Here is a 15,913-nt window from a genome sequence, read left to right as displayed (position 1 = left end):
ACGATGTTGAATAAGAGTGGCGAGTGTGGACATCCTTGTCTTGTTCCTGATCTTAGTGGAAATGCTTTCAGTTTTTCACCATTGAATATGATGCTTGCTGTGGGTTTGTCATATATTTCCTTTATTATGTTGAGGTAGGTTCCCTCTATGCCCATTTTCTGGAGAGTTTTTATCAAAAATGGGTGTTGAATTTTGTCAAAAGCCTTTTCTGCATCTATTGAGATGATCATATGGTTTTTATTCCTTAATTTGTTAATGTGGTGTATCACATTGATTTGCATATATTGAAGAATCCTTGCATCCCTGGGATAAATCCCACTTGATCATGGCGTATGATCCTTTTAACGTGCTGTTGGGTTCTTTTTTTTTTTTTTTTAAATTTAAATATTTTATGTATCCCTTAACCAGAATTTATGAAAATTTTACTTTCTTTGTTTTACTAGAAGCAAACTCATCAGTAATATTTTCAAAATCAAGTTCTAGGGAAAAAAATGAACCTTTAAAAAGTACATTTAAAAAGAGTATGTAAAAATATTTGCAAATGAAGCAACTGACAAAGGATTGATCTCCAAAATTTACAAGCAGCTCATGCAGATCAATATCAAAAAACCAAACAACCCAATCTAAAAATGGGCAGAAGACCTAAATAGACATTTCTCCAAAGAAGATATACAGATTGCCAACAAACACATGAAAGAATGCTCAACATCATTAATCATTAGAGAAATGCAAATCAAAACTGCAATGAGATATCATCTCACACCAGTCAGAATGGCCATCATCAAAAATCTGCAAACAATAAATGCTGGAGAGGGTGTGGAGAAAAGGGAACCCCCTGCACTGTTGGTGGGAATGTAAACTGACACAGCCACTATGGAGAACAGTATGGAGGTTCCTTGAAAAACTAAAAATAGAACTACCATATGACCCAACAATCCCACTACTGGGCATATACCCTGAGAAAACCATAATTCAAAAAGTGTCATGTACCACAATGTTCATTGCAGCTCTATTTACAATAGCCAGGACATGGAAGCAACCTAAGTGTCCATCGACAGATGAATGGATAAAGATGTGGCACATAGATACAATGGAATATTACTCAGCCATAAAAAGAAACGAAATTGAGTTATTTGTAGTGAGGTGGATGGACCTAGAGTCTGTCATACAGAGTGAAGTAAGTCAGAAAGAGAAAAACAAATACCGTATGCTAACATATATATATGGAATCTAAAAAAAAAAAAGGTTCTGATGAACCTAGGGGCAGGACAGGAATAAAGACACAGACGTAGAGAATGAACTTGAGGACACAGGGAGGGGGAATGGTAAGCTGGGACGAAGTGAGAGAGTGGCATGGACATATATACACTCCCAAATGTAAAATAGATAGCTAGTGGGAAGCAGCCGCATAGCACAGGGAGATCAGCTCGGTGCTTTGTGTCCACGTAGAGGGGTGGGATAGGGAGGGTGGGAGGGAGATGCAACAGGGAGGGGATATGGGGATATATATGCGCATGGCTGATTCACTTTGTTGTACAGCAGAAATTAACACACCATTGTAAAGCAATTATACTCCAATAAAGATGTAAAAAAAAAAGTCTTATGTCTGATTTAGCATTTGACACAATAATGACAAAATAAAGATGTTAAAATGAAAAGTAAAAAGCAAGCTTAATAAAATTTTATAGCATTAATATTAAAAAATAATCTCTAGAGTAGGTATCATTTCTTGCCTAAGTGTAAGCAATGTAAGAAAATATTTTAACTAAAAACATTAAATAATCCCCCCAGACTAGATTACCTCTGTAGAATTCAATAGAGAAATCCTGACAGAGATTGAAGTGTACAAAGATAAGGAAAAATTATTTTTCTTGTCACATGAAACCCAATCTCTCACTCACAAAAATGTTTACTCTTGTCGTTTTTGTCTACCAAGAGTTTAATAGAGTACAATGTTAATCTAACAAAGCATCTCACTCCAGAAACAGGGTTGACACTTAAAGAGGCAAGTAGAACGAAGGGCTGTCCTGCAGTGAACCACTTCCCAGGGGCCGCAGCGCTCGGCTTCTTCAGGACAGTCTTCTCCATTTTTCACCTAGTTCTCAGGGCTCCTGGCTCTCTCTGTCTCCCTGGCAAGCCTGTCTGCCCTCAAGGCCATATCCAGTCTCTCCCTTGCTCCTTTCACTTTCCGAGACTGTCGGCGAATATCTGCATATGTTACTCGTTGCCTGCAGAGGGTCTGTGGGAGGAAGAGACCCAATCCTGGGATCATCTCTGCCCCGTCTGAAAACTGGGTAGTGATGGCTTCAGGGCTGGTGTGCAGAGACCTGGCACCAGCACGGCCCAGGGATTCACCTGCACCACGCAGGGCAATTACTCCGAAAATAATTGTGCTGTCCAACGTGCTGAAAGGTTCTCCTTCAGGGCTGTAGACCTGGAGCCCCTGCAGTCTCCTGAATGCACAGACTTGTTGGGGCTTCTCCAAGGTCCCCTCGCATTGACGGCGCCTGACCGCATTGTCAGGATGAGAAGTTATCTTTGTGACTGGCCTCCTGAAGACGCAGCTGGTCAGCCTCATAGGAAGTGCAGTTCCGTCACGATGTCTCTGCTTGGCCTTGGCTAAATGGTCTTGTCTTTTCTTCTCCAACGTCTCAGGCATCATATTTCTTTTGCGCTTCCCCAGAAGAGGCTGGCTTGGAAAACTGGTCCATTCAGGTACCCCCATCTTTCGAGAGCTGTCCTCGGACCCACCCCTGAGATGCAGACAGCCTGTGTCTTGCTGGAAAGTGCAGTCCGTGCTGTTGGATTCTGTTTGCTAGTATTTTGTTCAGGATTTTTGCATCTATGTTCATCAGTGATATTGGTCTATAATTTTCTTTTTTTGTGATATCATTTACTGGTTTTGGTATCAGGGTGATGGTGGCTTCGTGGAATGAATTGCTCCCTCTGCAATTTTTTGGAAGATTTTGAGAATGATTGGTGTTAGCTCTTCTCTAAATGTTTGATAGAATTTACCTGTGAAGCCATCTAGTCCTGGACTTTTATTTGTTGGAAGATTTTTAATTACGGTTTCAATTTCATTACTTGTGATAGGCCTGTTTATATTTTCTAATTCTTCCCTGTTCAGTCTTGGAAAATTGTACCTTTCCAAGCATTTGTCCATTTCTTCATGGTTGTCCATTTTATTGGCATATAGTTGCTTGTAGTGGTATCTTATAATCCTTTGTATTTCTGCAGTGTCAGTTGTGATTTCTCCTTTTTCATTTCTAATTTTATTGATTTGCATCCTTTCCCTTTTTTTCTTGATGAGTCTGGCTAAGGGTTTATCAATTTTGTTTATCTGCTCAAAGAACCAGCTTTTAGTGTTACTGATCTTTGCTATTGTTTTCTTTGTTTCTATTTCATTTATTTCTGCTCTGATCTTTATGATTTCTTTCCTTCTACTCACTTTGGGTTTTCTTTGTTCTTCTTTCTCTAGTTGTTTTAAGTGTAGGGTTAGATTGTTTATTTGAGATTTTTCTTGTTTCTTGAAGTGAGATTGTATTGCTATACACTTCCCTCTTAGAACTGCTTTTGCTGTGTCACATAGGTTTTGGGTCGTTGTGTTTTCATTGTCATTTGTTTCTATGTATTTTTTTATTTCTTCTTTGATTTCTTCAGTGATCTCTTGGTTATTTAGTAGTGCACTGTTTAGCCTCCGTGTATTTGTGTTTTTTACAGTTTTTTTCCTGTAATTGATTTCCAATCTAATAGCGTTGTGGTCAGAAAAGATGCTTGATATGATTTCAATATTCTTAAATTTTCCAGGACTTGATTTGTGACCCAAGATGTGATCTATCCTGGAGAATGTTCCATGTGCACTTGAGAAGAAAGTGTATTCTGCCACTTTTGGGTGGAATGTTCTATAAATATCAGTTAGATCTATCTGGTCTATTGTATCATTTAAAGCTTGTGTTTCCTTATTTATTTTCTGTTTGGATATCTGTCCATTGGTGTAAGTGGGGTGTTAAAGTACCCTACTATTATTGTGTTACTGTCGATTTCTCCTTTCATGGTTGTTAGCATTTGCCTTATGTATTGAGGTGCTCTTATGTTGGGTGCATAAACATTTATAATTTTCATATCTTCTTCTTGGATTGATCCTTTGATCATTATGTAGTGTCCCTCCTTGTCTCTTGTAGCAGACTTTATTTTAAAGTCTATTTTATCTGATACGAGTATTGCTACTCCAGCTTTCTTTTGATTTCCATTTGTATGGAATATCTTTTTCCATCCCTTCACGTTCAGTTTGTATGTGTCCCTAGGTCTGAAGTGGGTCTCTTGTAGACAGCATATATATGGGTCTTGTTTTTGTATCCATTCAGCCAGTCTGTGTCTTTTCGTTGGGGCATTTAATCCATTTACATTCAAGGTTATTATCGATACGTATGTTCCTATTATCATTTTCTTAATTGTTTTGGGTTTATTTTTGTGGGTCTTTTCTTCTCTTGTGTTTCCCTCTTTGAGAAGTTTCTTTAGCATTTGCTGTAAAGCTGGTTTGGTGGTGCTGAATTCTCTTAGCTTTTGCTTGTCTGAAAAGCTTTTGACTTCTCCGTCGAATCTGAATGAGATCCTTGCTGGATAGAGTAATCTCGGTTGTAGGTTTTTCTCTTTCATCACTTTAAGTATATCCTGCCACTCCCTTCTGGCCTGTAGAGTTTCCACTGAAAAATCAGCTGATAACTTATGGGGATTCCTTTGTATGTTATTTTTTGTTTTTCCCTTGCTGCTTTTAATATTTTTTCTTTGAGTTTAATTTTTATTAGTTTGATTAATATGTGTCTTGGTGTGTTTTTCCTAGGGTTTATCCTGTATGGGACTCTCTGCGCTTCCTGGACTTGACTGACTATTTTCTCTCCCATGTTAGGGGAGTTTTCAACTATAATCTCTTCAAATATTTTCTCAGGCCCTTTCTTTTTCTCCTCTTCTTTTGGGACCCCTATAATTCGAATGTTGGTACATTTATTGTTGTCCCAGAGGTCTCTGAGATTGTCTTCAATTCTTTTCATTCTTTTTTCTTTATTCTGCTCCTTGGCAGTTATTTCCACCATTTTGTTTTCCAGCTCACTTATTTGTTCTTCTGCCTCAGTTTTTCTGTTATTGATTCCTTCTAGTGTATTTTTCATTTCAGTTATTATGTTGTTCATCTCTCTTTGTTTGTTCTTTAGTTCTTCTAGACCTGTGTTAAACATTTCTTGTATTTTCTCAGTCCGTGCCTCCATTCTATTTCTGAGATTCTGGATCATCTTTACTATCATTACTCTGAATTCTTCTTCAGGTAGATTGCCTATTTCCTCTTCATTTATTTGGTCTTGTAGGTTTTTACCTTGCTCCTTCATCTGTGATATATTTTTTTGCCATGTCTCTCTTTTTTTTTTTTGTGAGTGGGATTGTGTTCCTGTCTTACTGGTTGTTTGGCCTGAGGTTTCCAACTCTGGGTTTTGTAGGCTATTGGGTAGAGCTGGGTCTTGGTGCTGAGATGAGGAACTCCGTGAGACCTCACTCCGATGAATATTCCGTAGGGTCTGAGGTTCTCTGCTAGTCCGGTGGTTCGGACTCGGAGATCCCACCGCAGGAGCTTAGGCCCAACTCGGCTCATGAACCAAGATCCTGCAAGCCACCTGTGACGGCAAAAAAAAAAAAAAACAAAAAAACCAATAACAAAGTAAAATATAAAATTAGACTAGGAAACTAACAGATATGTTATGAAGAATATAAAAATAAAAATATAGATGAATCAACAACCAGAAAGTACTACAGTACCACAATAGTAAAAAAGAGGAGGAGGGGGAAAAAAAGGGGGGGGAAGGCCTTGGCTGTGGAGGGCAGGGCCTAAGCAAGGGCGAGGTTTGGGCGGTGGGCAGGGCCAATGCTCAGGACCCACAGGGCTCTAAAAGGCCCTGGGGGCTGTGGGGATTGGGGCTTAGGATCAAGGAACAGAAGGGGCCCAGGTGTGCCCCCCACCCCTGGTCTCAGAGGGCAGGGGACCTCACCTAGGAGCCCAGCAGGCTTCCTGGGCTCTAGTGGGTGGGGTAAACGCCCTCCTCTCCTGCTTCTCTGGTCTGGGAGGGCCCCTACCGCCTGCTTCTCCTGATCTCCCTGGCCTCCCTCCTATGCCCTCAAGAACCCACGTGGTCTGGAGGGGGCTTTGGAGGGCAGGGGATCGCCCTGGGAGCTCAGCAGCCTCCCCGGCCTGAGTCGGGGGGCAGTCGCCCTCTGCTCCTCTCCTGCTCTTCCTGGAGAGTCCCTCCCACCTGCCTCTCCTGATCTCCCCGGCCTCAGGGGCACTGATCCTGTCTGGCCTCCACTTCTCCTCCCCCCTCAGTCCCCCTACATCCTACTGGTTCACTTTGGGGTTCCTCCTGTCTCCTTGGGGGGTCTCCCCACCAGCAGCCGGCAGGCGCCCTAGTTGTGGGGAGACACTAACTCTACATCTTCCCACACTGCCATCTTGACTCCGTCCCTGATATTTTTAAAAGAATTCTACTTAGTTGGCTTAAAGAGAAATAAGTGCATGTATAAGTTAAATATTCCTAAAACTCTCAGAAATGGAAACTCTAATCCAACTGTTTTCAAGTTCACATGATCAGGATAATCTTTGTTAAATAAAAGTTAGTTTAAGTTTGTTGGTTTAGTAAAAACAGACGTGTCTTTGGAATTGTCAATATTAAATGTAATGCAAACATATAACTTTTTCTACCTTGGTTTATTTGTCGAATAAGCTCATGCTATCTCTATGTTACAAAATAACTTAAGATGATGGCTAGCTGTTTGATGGCTAATCTAAGCATAATTGTTAAAAACAAGTAATTTAAATAAATGTAAATAAAAGTTTATACTAAGCTAAACTAAATATTGAACATTTATTATCTAGATCATTTCCAAATAAGATAATTTACTGAGACATTGATCACTAAACATAAATTTAAATTTATTTATTTTTCTTAATTTTTACAGAGACAAAGATATTTGGGTCTATTAATAAATATGTCTTTTGCCACATTAAAACCACATTAAATATTGTACTATGAAAAACGTGTTTCTAAAAAGTATAAGTTTTTATAATTATGTATTTATAAATTTGCTAATTTACTATGGGGTGCTAATATATGATAGATAGTTCACTATTGCCTGCTTTGTAATTTTCACTGGAAAATAAAGATTACTCATAGTTAAAATTTATAATCAATATGTAAAAATAGAGCTACTAGAAACAATAAAGAGTGAAGGAAAACAACTTTGTATACAAAGAAAGGGAAGAAAATTGGATTTAAAAAATATCAGTACAGATTTATTTCATTTCTTCATAAAAAACAACTCCATAAAATATCTGAATAAAAAAAGAACAAACAGTTTTCAGTAAGTGTTTGCATATTTTTTCTACATACTTTCTTCTCCCTTCAGATTCCAAAAACAGAGTAGAACTGAGACATTCTTAATTTTGTCACAGCTACATAGCCTTTAATTCTGTCAACAGAACTTCTATCCATTCTCCATAAAGCCCCTAAATATCTAGCATTAGGAAATTAATAAACTCATTGGTCTAAACCCGAGGATACAAACCCCTAACAAGTGCCAAAGCACTCATTCATTATGAGACTGGCTCTTCCGTTTCCTTGCTAAGGATGTAGAGGTGTGTTCTACATCCTGAAAATAATAGACTGAGTTTACATGGCATGGATACAAGCAATAGTTACTGCACAAGTGAATAGGACACAAAACCACCTGAGCTGGTTGTTTAGTGTATTGTAGGGCGAGGAGCTGATGTCTGGTTTTCTCTTTCCCTCTAACTCTTCTCTTTGACAACCAACAGCACATGAACATTATTTGTTAGACTATTCTGCCCTGCAGTTTTTCACTTTGATTCAAAGAAATGAAAACTGACATTGCTCTCCCTCACATTGATTGGAAGAAATCAATATAATAGTGAAAATATTGCTGATTCTAGGGATATGGAACATCAAAGTGATCCTTATTATGAGGTTTGAACTTGTAATTTTTAAAAATTGAAGGATAGCTGATTTACAATAAAATGTATTTTCATATGAGGAGTATGCAAGGAATATAGGATGTGTTTTTGTTAAGGAGAAAGAGAGTAATGTGTAAAATAAAATGACTTTTTTTTTTCAGAAGAAGAAAGGAAAAAGAAGAAGGCAAAACCTAAATGGATATAGAAAGATGCAAAAGGTTTGTGGAAGAGAAATTTTGTGTTGTGAGGTCACAGCTGGCTAAAATTGAATAGATTTATTTACAAGGATTTTTAAAATGAGCTCAGTAATGTACTGATACAAAACTAGAGTTTAATTTTCTCTTTGTTAAAATCACAAAATTTCTTAGACTATTGGTCTGTTATTAATAAAATATTATAAAAGGTTTTTCTTTACCTTTAATGTAATCTGCCTAGGAAACAAGGATTCTGTGTCATGGGAAGTATTTCCTGTGTTCCACATTGTCTTTATCAGATCTTTGATTAATTAGGAAAACTGAGTCTTTTCAATTTTAAGAGCTAGGGTTTTTTACAACTATATAACTTTCTATATTTGCCTTTGAAATCTTTCAGTTATCACTTTGGTGAACAGATAACTAAGTATTATGTCATAGTGACTTACACTCCTAACTGATCAAGGGTTTCAAATCTTTTGACATTTTTAATAAACTTCCCCAAATCAAATTCTGAATGAAGTCTTTTTGACCTCAAACTAACTTTGGAATTTTCCAGAGGGCCCCTGGAAGTTCTGAAAAAATTTGCTCTTTCTCCTTATAAAAGAGAAATCTCAGTTTATTTAGGCTTATTTGATACTAAATTACATGGCAAACATTGTCAAATAAAAAGTAATGTTTGACCTTCTTAGGTTATATTTACATAGTATATATTATTAATATGTGTTCTAGAAATTATATGAAATTCCTAAAAACCTGATATGTCCTTGTATAATGTTATCAGTCAAAATTCCAGTTATTATTTTATAATATTGTATGTCACAAAATAATAATTTGGGCATCATTTTTTGGTGAATTCTCACTAGATCTTTAACCATGGATGTTTTTAAGTCTTTTGTCACAGTTATTGTTTTACTCTTGATTCCTCTCTGAAAGCATTTGTAATCATCTACAGGCAAAATGCTTCATCTTCAAAGAGATTTATGGAAAAGATATTAACAAGTACTCTAGAATACAGGTTTCTGATAACTTTAAGATCATAACACCGAACTGGGTAAGAATTTCTAAGACTCTACTGGAAAAGTGATTGATTCATAAAGCTACTAACCCAAGATGAAGCAAAACAAAAATTAATTACAGGAGACTGAATGAACTGATGAAGATGATTATAACTTTTATGACTTCATTTTAAATATTGCTGGTTGTTTAATGTTTTGTTTTCCAGATTTAAAGGACTCCTTTTGCTTCTCTCTTTTAAGCTATTAATATTTATAACTTGACAGCAATTTGAGAAAGTATACTTTTGTAAACAAAAGTTGAAACATTTATCTTTTTCTCCCTACCTAATCCCTCCAGAATTCAGAAACTCTTATTAAATACTCCTCTTTTCATGACAATATATGTATTTATATAAACTCAATAAGAATTTGTTCTTCTTGTAGCAGGACACAATTAAACAAGTCCTTAGCTTGGCTTCTTAGCCTAAAGAGACTTTAAAGGTCTAATCTGAAATTCCTTATTACCAGACAATTTTAAAGAACTAAAGTTGACTTTATGGAGCCAGTAAAGCCCCTTGGATATTACCAAGGCTTTGACCAAAATGTCATATTTGAGAATCTGCATAGAATTACTATTCTTACTACATTTATGTAAATAATCTATCCAAGTTTAATAAGATGACTTATAAACAAATTAGTTTCACTATAAATATCTTTGATAAAAGTGGGATGAGGGGCTTCCCTGGTGGCGCAGTGGTTGAGAATCTGCCTGCTAATGCAGGGGACACGGGTTCGAGCCCTGGTCTGGGAAGATCCCACATGCCGCAGAGCAACTAGGCCCGTGAGCCACAACTACTGAGCCTGCGCGTCTGGAGCCTGTGCTTCGCAACAAGAGAGGCCACGATAGTGAGAGACCCGCGCACCGCGATGAAGAGTGGCCCCCGCTTGCCACAACTAGAGAAAGCCTTCGCACAGAAACGAAGACCCAACACAGCCAAAAAATAAATAAATAAAATAAATTAAAAATAAATAAATAAATGTTTAAAAAAAAAAAGTGGGATGACTATGGAAAAAATTGTTTCACTAGAAAACTATGGTTATCATGGTATCTCTCCTACCAGGTAAGTATAGAAAAGTATGGTGTATTCATTATCAAATTCATCAGGATTAGATAACCTGAAGAACTCAGTGATCTAACTTCCCACGTCTATGATGATGATGCAGCTGTTAGTAACAGCAACTACATGACCCTCCATCCTGTTGACTCAACTATTGGAAACAATGAACGTGTGATTCTTTAGCCTGGCTGTATCAACAGTGGTTACCAAGAGTAATGCTAAACTAGTTGGTCACACTCTTAGCTTGCTGAGATAATGACCGGAAAGGGGGGAATTGCTAAACATAAATACAAAAGGGAGACCAAACCTGAGGGTTCCCTGGACAGACAAAACCATGTAAGCCATGGAAGCAAAACTAAGTTATTTCATGAACATAAGCAAAACTTAGGTTATTTCTTATAAATGCCTCTGACAGTCATAATAAAACTTAAGTCATCTTCCTAAAAATGGTATGAGAGAATCACTTTTAACCAATCTCCTGCCATCTGGAACCCCCATTGTAATAATGAGTCATTGTAAACGTTAATAACTTTCTCATTTTCACTTTATAAACTATCCTTTAATTTCATGCCCATGAGCTTCATATCAGTCTTTGAATTTGGAAGCTCCCAGTTTGAGAGCTAAATACTATTTATTGATTTGGTGGTTTTAGTTGTGCTATTTTTGACAGTATCTATATATCTATATCTATGTCTTTATCTATACCTATACCTCCTCAGGGAGATATATATATCTCCTCAGGGAATTTTTACAGGAACTGCTAGGGCCAGGGTGAGGGAGATGGAGGAGCCTGAGCAATACCCGGGGAATAATTGTGGGTTATAGTAGGAACTGGAGTCAAGGAAGAAATGGCCACTTTGAAGAGCCTTTTTAGGAGTAAAACAAGGATCTTTCTTCTCTCCAGGCTTGGTTTTTGCATCTCCACAGACGAGGCCAGACAGAAGCCATATGTGGTGTCCTGTGCAGCGTGCTAATGAGTTACCTATATAAACAGAACAAAGCAGTCTAGCAATCCCATAAAGATCACATATAACGATAAACCAGCTAGAATAATGTCACTGTTTCTGAAGATAAAGTCAACTAATACTTTTTTAAAAAAAATTAATTAATTAATTTATTTATGGCTGTGTTGGGTCTTCGTTTCTGCACGAGGGCTTTCTCCAGTTGTGGCAAGCGTGGGCCACTCTTCATCGCGGTGCGCGGACCTCCCACTATCGCGGCCTCTCTTGTTGCAGAGCACAGGCTCCAGACGCGCAGGCTCAGTAGTTGTGGCTCACGGGCCCAGTTGCTCCGTGGCATGTGGGATCTTCCCAGACCAGGGCTCGAACCCGTGTCCCCTGCATTAGCAGGCAGACTCTCAACCACTGCGCCACCAGGGAAGCCCAAGTCAACTAATACTAATGGCACCATCCTGTCTTTGTGTGGCCCCATCTCCAAATAGCACAAGATACAAATTTATACCCGAAAACATGTTATGTAAATTCAAACAACCAGCATGATTTTAATGTCTATAAAATACACAAATCCTCATTGTAAAGTCAATTTTGAAAGCTTGTGGGCACTCTGAAGCATGTGCTTTTGCAGAGATAGTGAAGTATGTTGATAGCTTTGTTCCCTCTATGGCTATGCATCCTGGTGCAGCTGTAATTGTATCAGAGGTACTTGTTGATTTTCCTTGGGCTGAGGAATGGCAGGGTTGGCTCCTACGCTGGCCCAGCTGAATGGGCTGCCTTGGGGTCTGAAGGGAGGCTCTACTTCCCAGCTGGGATGGTAGCAGTTGGGGTGGTGTGAAAAAAATGATGGAAAGTGGGTGGGCAAGAGAATGGAGAGAAATAGGATGCAGAGGGAAGAGAACTGAATTTGTTGGAGAAAGTGTATGAAGTGGGAAGGAGGGTGGCCGTGACAAGGTGAAGAATGATCAGAAGATTAGGCGTGGGTAGGAGAGTTGCCCACTGAAATTTTACCTTTTAAGTCCTATTTTATTGAAAGAGACATCTTTATTGAAGAGGACACCCTGAAATGAAGATGTCCTATCCTGAAGAGACCCTCTGATCCCATGTCACTAATAGTATGACATGTTTTACATGTTTGCCATTTTTAAGCAAGAGGAAATTGTTAGAGGAAAAAGAGCATTGCTAAAAACATAAAACCTTTCAACACTTGAATTTGATGAGCAGTCATAAAGGTGGAGCTGAGGAAAGGTAAGGAAAGTGATAAAAAATTACCACTGTTTTGAAATTGCCTAGCCTGGGTTTTACTTCTGTTGGAACAAGTGGGTATAATACTAAGCATTTTCATGTAACAGCTCACTAGTCTTTCAGGTTTAGGGGGAAAATCACCTTTCCATTGTTTCCTCCTCCCCCTCACAACTTTATTCTAGATCATTTTGTATAATCTCTAGTCTGGGAAATAAGCTATTTTTTAAAAAGTGGTTTCTCTATCCTAATGAAATAATAGCATGAATCAATTTGTTTGAAAGTTGATGACATAGTTTTCCAAGAACATTTTCTACCTGAATTAGATATCCAAAAATATCTATGGTTTAGCAGCCCAAGGATGCTTACTAGATACTTTTCACTCTTTTTTTTCTTCTTTTTTCCTTTTTTTTTCTTCTTTTTTTTTCTTCTTTTTCTTTTCTTTTCACTCTTAATACTAGGTTGAACTGATAACGTATTGTTAGGTTTTGTTATTTGATATTATTCTTCTACTTGTAATAATAATGACATTGATAATGTCTTATGTATCTGTCAGTGTATGATGAGGCGTCTTTGATTTTAATGATACATTTGATACCATTTCTGTTACCCTGAGACCATTTCAGAATAGAACTAACGGAGAAAAACAACAAACAGGTGGGGTGGAGAATCTGTTATTCAGGACAGTGATTCTCACCACCATACAACTGTTGCATGTTTCCTGGCCTGATTTTGTGACCACTTTCCTTTCTATCCCTGCTGTCCAAAATTTGGTATAGCATATACCACACTTACAACCCCACTACCACCACACACACAGAAATCAGGGTTGCTAAGCTGTTTTAAGAATTTTACGCATGCTGCCAATTGAGATAATTGTAGACATGTGGTTGAATGCTGGGCTGGCTGGGTTTTAGCAGGGGTTCCCTGAGCTTAGAACTAAGGTAAGTGGGCTAAGTGATGAGATCATTTTTTTTCTCTTTAAATAACATCTGGGACTTCCCTGGTGGTGCAGTGGTTAAGAATCGCCTGCCAATGCAGGGGACACGGGTTCGAGCCCTGGTCTGGGAAGATCCCACGTGCCACAGAGCAACTAAGCCCGTGTGTCACAACTACTGAACCTGCACTCTAGAGCCCGTGTGCCACAACTACTGAGCCCGTGTGCCACAACTACTGAGCCCACGTGCAACAACTACTGAAGCCCGTGCACCTAGAGCCCGTGCTCCGCAACAAGAGAAACCACTGCAATGAGAAGTCCCTGCTCGCTGCAACTAGAGAAAGCCCGCGTGCAGCAACGAAGACCCAACACAGCCAAAAAGAAAATATAAAATAAATAAATAAATAACATCTGCAGTGGGACATCTGTGGGGTTGGTTGCTCTGTACTCCTCTTCTAAGGAGTGCTCCACATCCCCCTCTGAGAGGCTACTTATGGAAATAGCCATACTAGTAGATCGTGACCTGTCCATGGGCCTGGGTAAGGAGGTTCCTGGTAAGTCAAATGGGCCAATCACATCACCTTGCCCTGCTGCCACAGTTGACCAGTCCAGGGGTGTGTATCTGATCCCACCTGGGCCAATGAATCTCTTTTCAGGACTTTTTGTATTTGGGATACAGATTTTTGGGTCAGTCTCCAAGCATGTGGATGTGTCTGTGATTGTAAAATGTAAAGTTCAGGAGCTGCTTTGGCCATGTGGAGGAAGCCATTATTCAGAGAAAAAAGAATGAAGCCAGTATGCAAAGTAAAGCAAAGATAAGTGATGGAGAAGAGGCATCTTCATGGCATTGAGTCCCTGGTTCTAGCTGTTCCAGCCCAATTGACACTGTTTATACCCTGATTATACACTGATGAGAATGTGTCTGGCTGGAGGTGACTTGATTGCACAAAATTACAAGCTACCCCTACCTATCATTACACCATCTACGTAACCTAAAAAATTCTCTTGAACTTAATTTTTTCCCCTGAACCTACTATTGCCTCAACCGAAAGTTCAAGTAAAAACCAACCAAAAAGTATAATTCGATAAAATATTTATTGCACTGTGTTAGGTGTGGTAGAGTATAAGGAAGTATTGGTACCAAACCAAACCTGGGTCTGCTCACCTGACTCATGGTAAAGCCAATCTACTGACACTGGGTTGTGGTGAAGGAAAGTATAGTGTTTACTGCAAGGCGCCCAAAGTGGGGTCAGGCAACAAGATAGGGCAGCTCATGCTCAAAAGGCCCGAACTCCCTGATGGCTTTCAGGGAAGGGCTTTTAAAGGCCACATTACAGGTGAGGATTGTAGGGGGCCTGATCAGCTTGTGGACATTCTTCTGATTGGTTGGCGGTGAGGTAACAGGGTGGTATTTTGGGAGTTAAACGTCATCAACCTTCTGGTTCCAGCTGGTCTAGGGTCTATGTGCTTGTGGGCAGCATGCAGTAAACTTCTCCCACAAGGATGTGGCTCAGGATATTATCTATATTATCTATAGCTCAGGATATTATCTATAGCTCTTGAGGAGGCGCTAAAGGTCCTTGACTTTGCTTTATGGCTAAATTATTATTATTTTGTCTTGCTTGACTGTTTTTCCTTTGTTTCTGTATCTTCTCACTTCTCTGATTAAATTTGCTTCATAGAACTTGGGGAAGGCCTAGGAGGCTAAAGCTTTTCTATAAACGAGAGGCAGGAGATATGGTGGGGGAGGGGGGAATCTGTACCTGGGAAGGCCCTGTAGGGTCCTGCTCGGTTTCAGTACAGCTGCCACAAAACAAAACAAAACCGTCACTGAAAAGGTATGGACAACATGAATAAAAAGGAAGGTGAGATCCCTGCAGGCCAAAAGGAGAGTCTTCTGGATGTGGGACTGATAAAAGCAGGGAAAGTTAGGTGGAGAGGAAAGAGAAAGCCAAAGACCGTGCTCCATTTGTAATTCATAAAGTGATTTAAAAAAAAAGCCAGCTTAATTAAAATAGACAAATTTTTAGTAAGCATGGGGTATCAGAAAAAGCATACGATATCAACCCTGCCTTTTAGGAAATTACCATCTTCAAGGACAAAGCAAGACGGGCATGTATTCTGGAAAGATCCCCCCTCATTACCTTATTTTATTTCCTCCTTAGACCGCTTTATCACGTTTGAAACGATATAATTTGCTAACTTGCTTGCTGACTTGTTTTCCTTCCCTATAACGTAAGCCCCCTAAGGGCAGGGAGTTTTGTCTGTTTTGTTGCATCTCCAGAATCTACAGCGTCTTGCGCACTGCAAACAGCTGAATAAGAATTCGTTGAATGAAATGGAAAATCAGATTCTAGGGTAAAAATCATCTTAACTTTTTGGCCTTGAATCTCTGGGCGGGCCAAGATCTCCAACTGTCAAACACTAGGGGGCAGACCGAAATTAGGAGAGGAACAATTTTTTCCC

General features: G+C 39.0%; 1 long non-coding RNA gene across 1 annotated transcript in view; it reads left to right on the top strand.

Annotated features, from left to right (window-relative positions):
- LOC137757261 (uncharacterized) overlaps window positions 1-8,283 on the top strand; it is a 31,558-nt gene extending 23,275 nt beyond the window's left edge. Inside the window, exon 3 of the long non-coding RNA XR_011072317.1 lies at window positions 8,170-8,283. This is a non-coding gene — a long non-coding RNA (uncharacterized lncRNA). The remainder of the gene's footprint in view (window positions 1-8,169) is intronic.
- Window positions 8,284-15,913: the final 7,630 nt, after the last annotated feature.

The sequence above is a fragment of the Eschrichtius robustus genome, chromosome X (assembly GCF_028021215.1).
Source record: "Eschrichtius robustus isolate mEscRob2 chromosome X, mEscRob2.pri, whole genome shotgun sequence".
Taxonomy (NCBI): domain Eukaryota; kingdom Metazoa; phylum Chordata; class Mammalia; order Artiodactyla; family Eschrichtiidae; genus Eschrichtius; species Eschrichtius robustus.
Note: the sequence above shows the minus strand (reverse complement) of the source record. Positions and strands in the feature narration are given on the sequence as shown.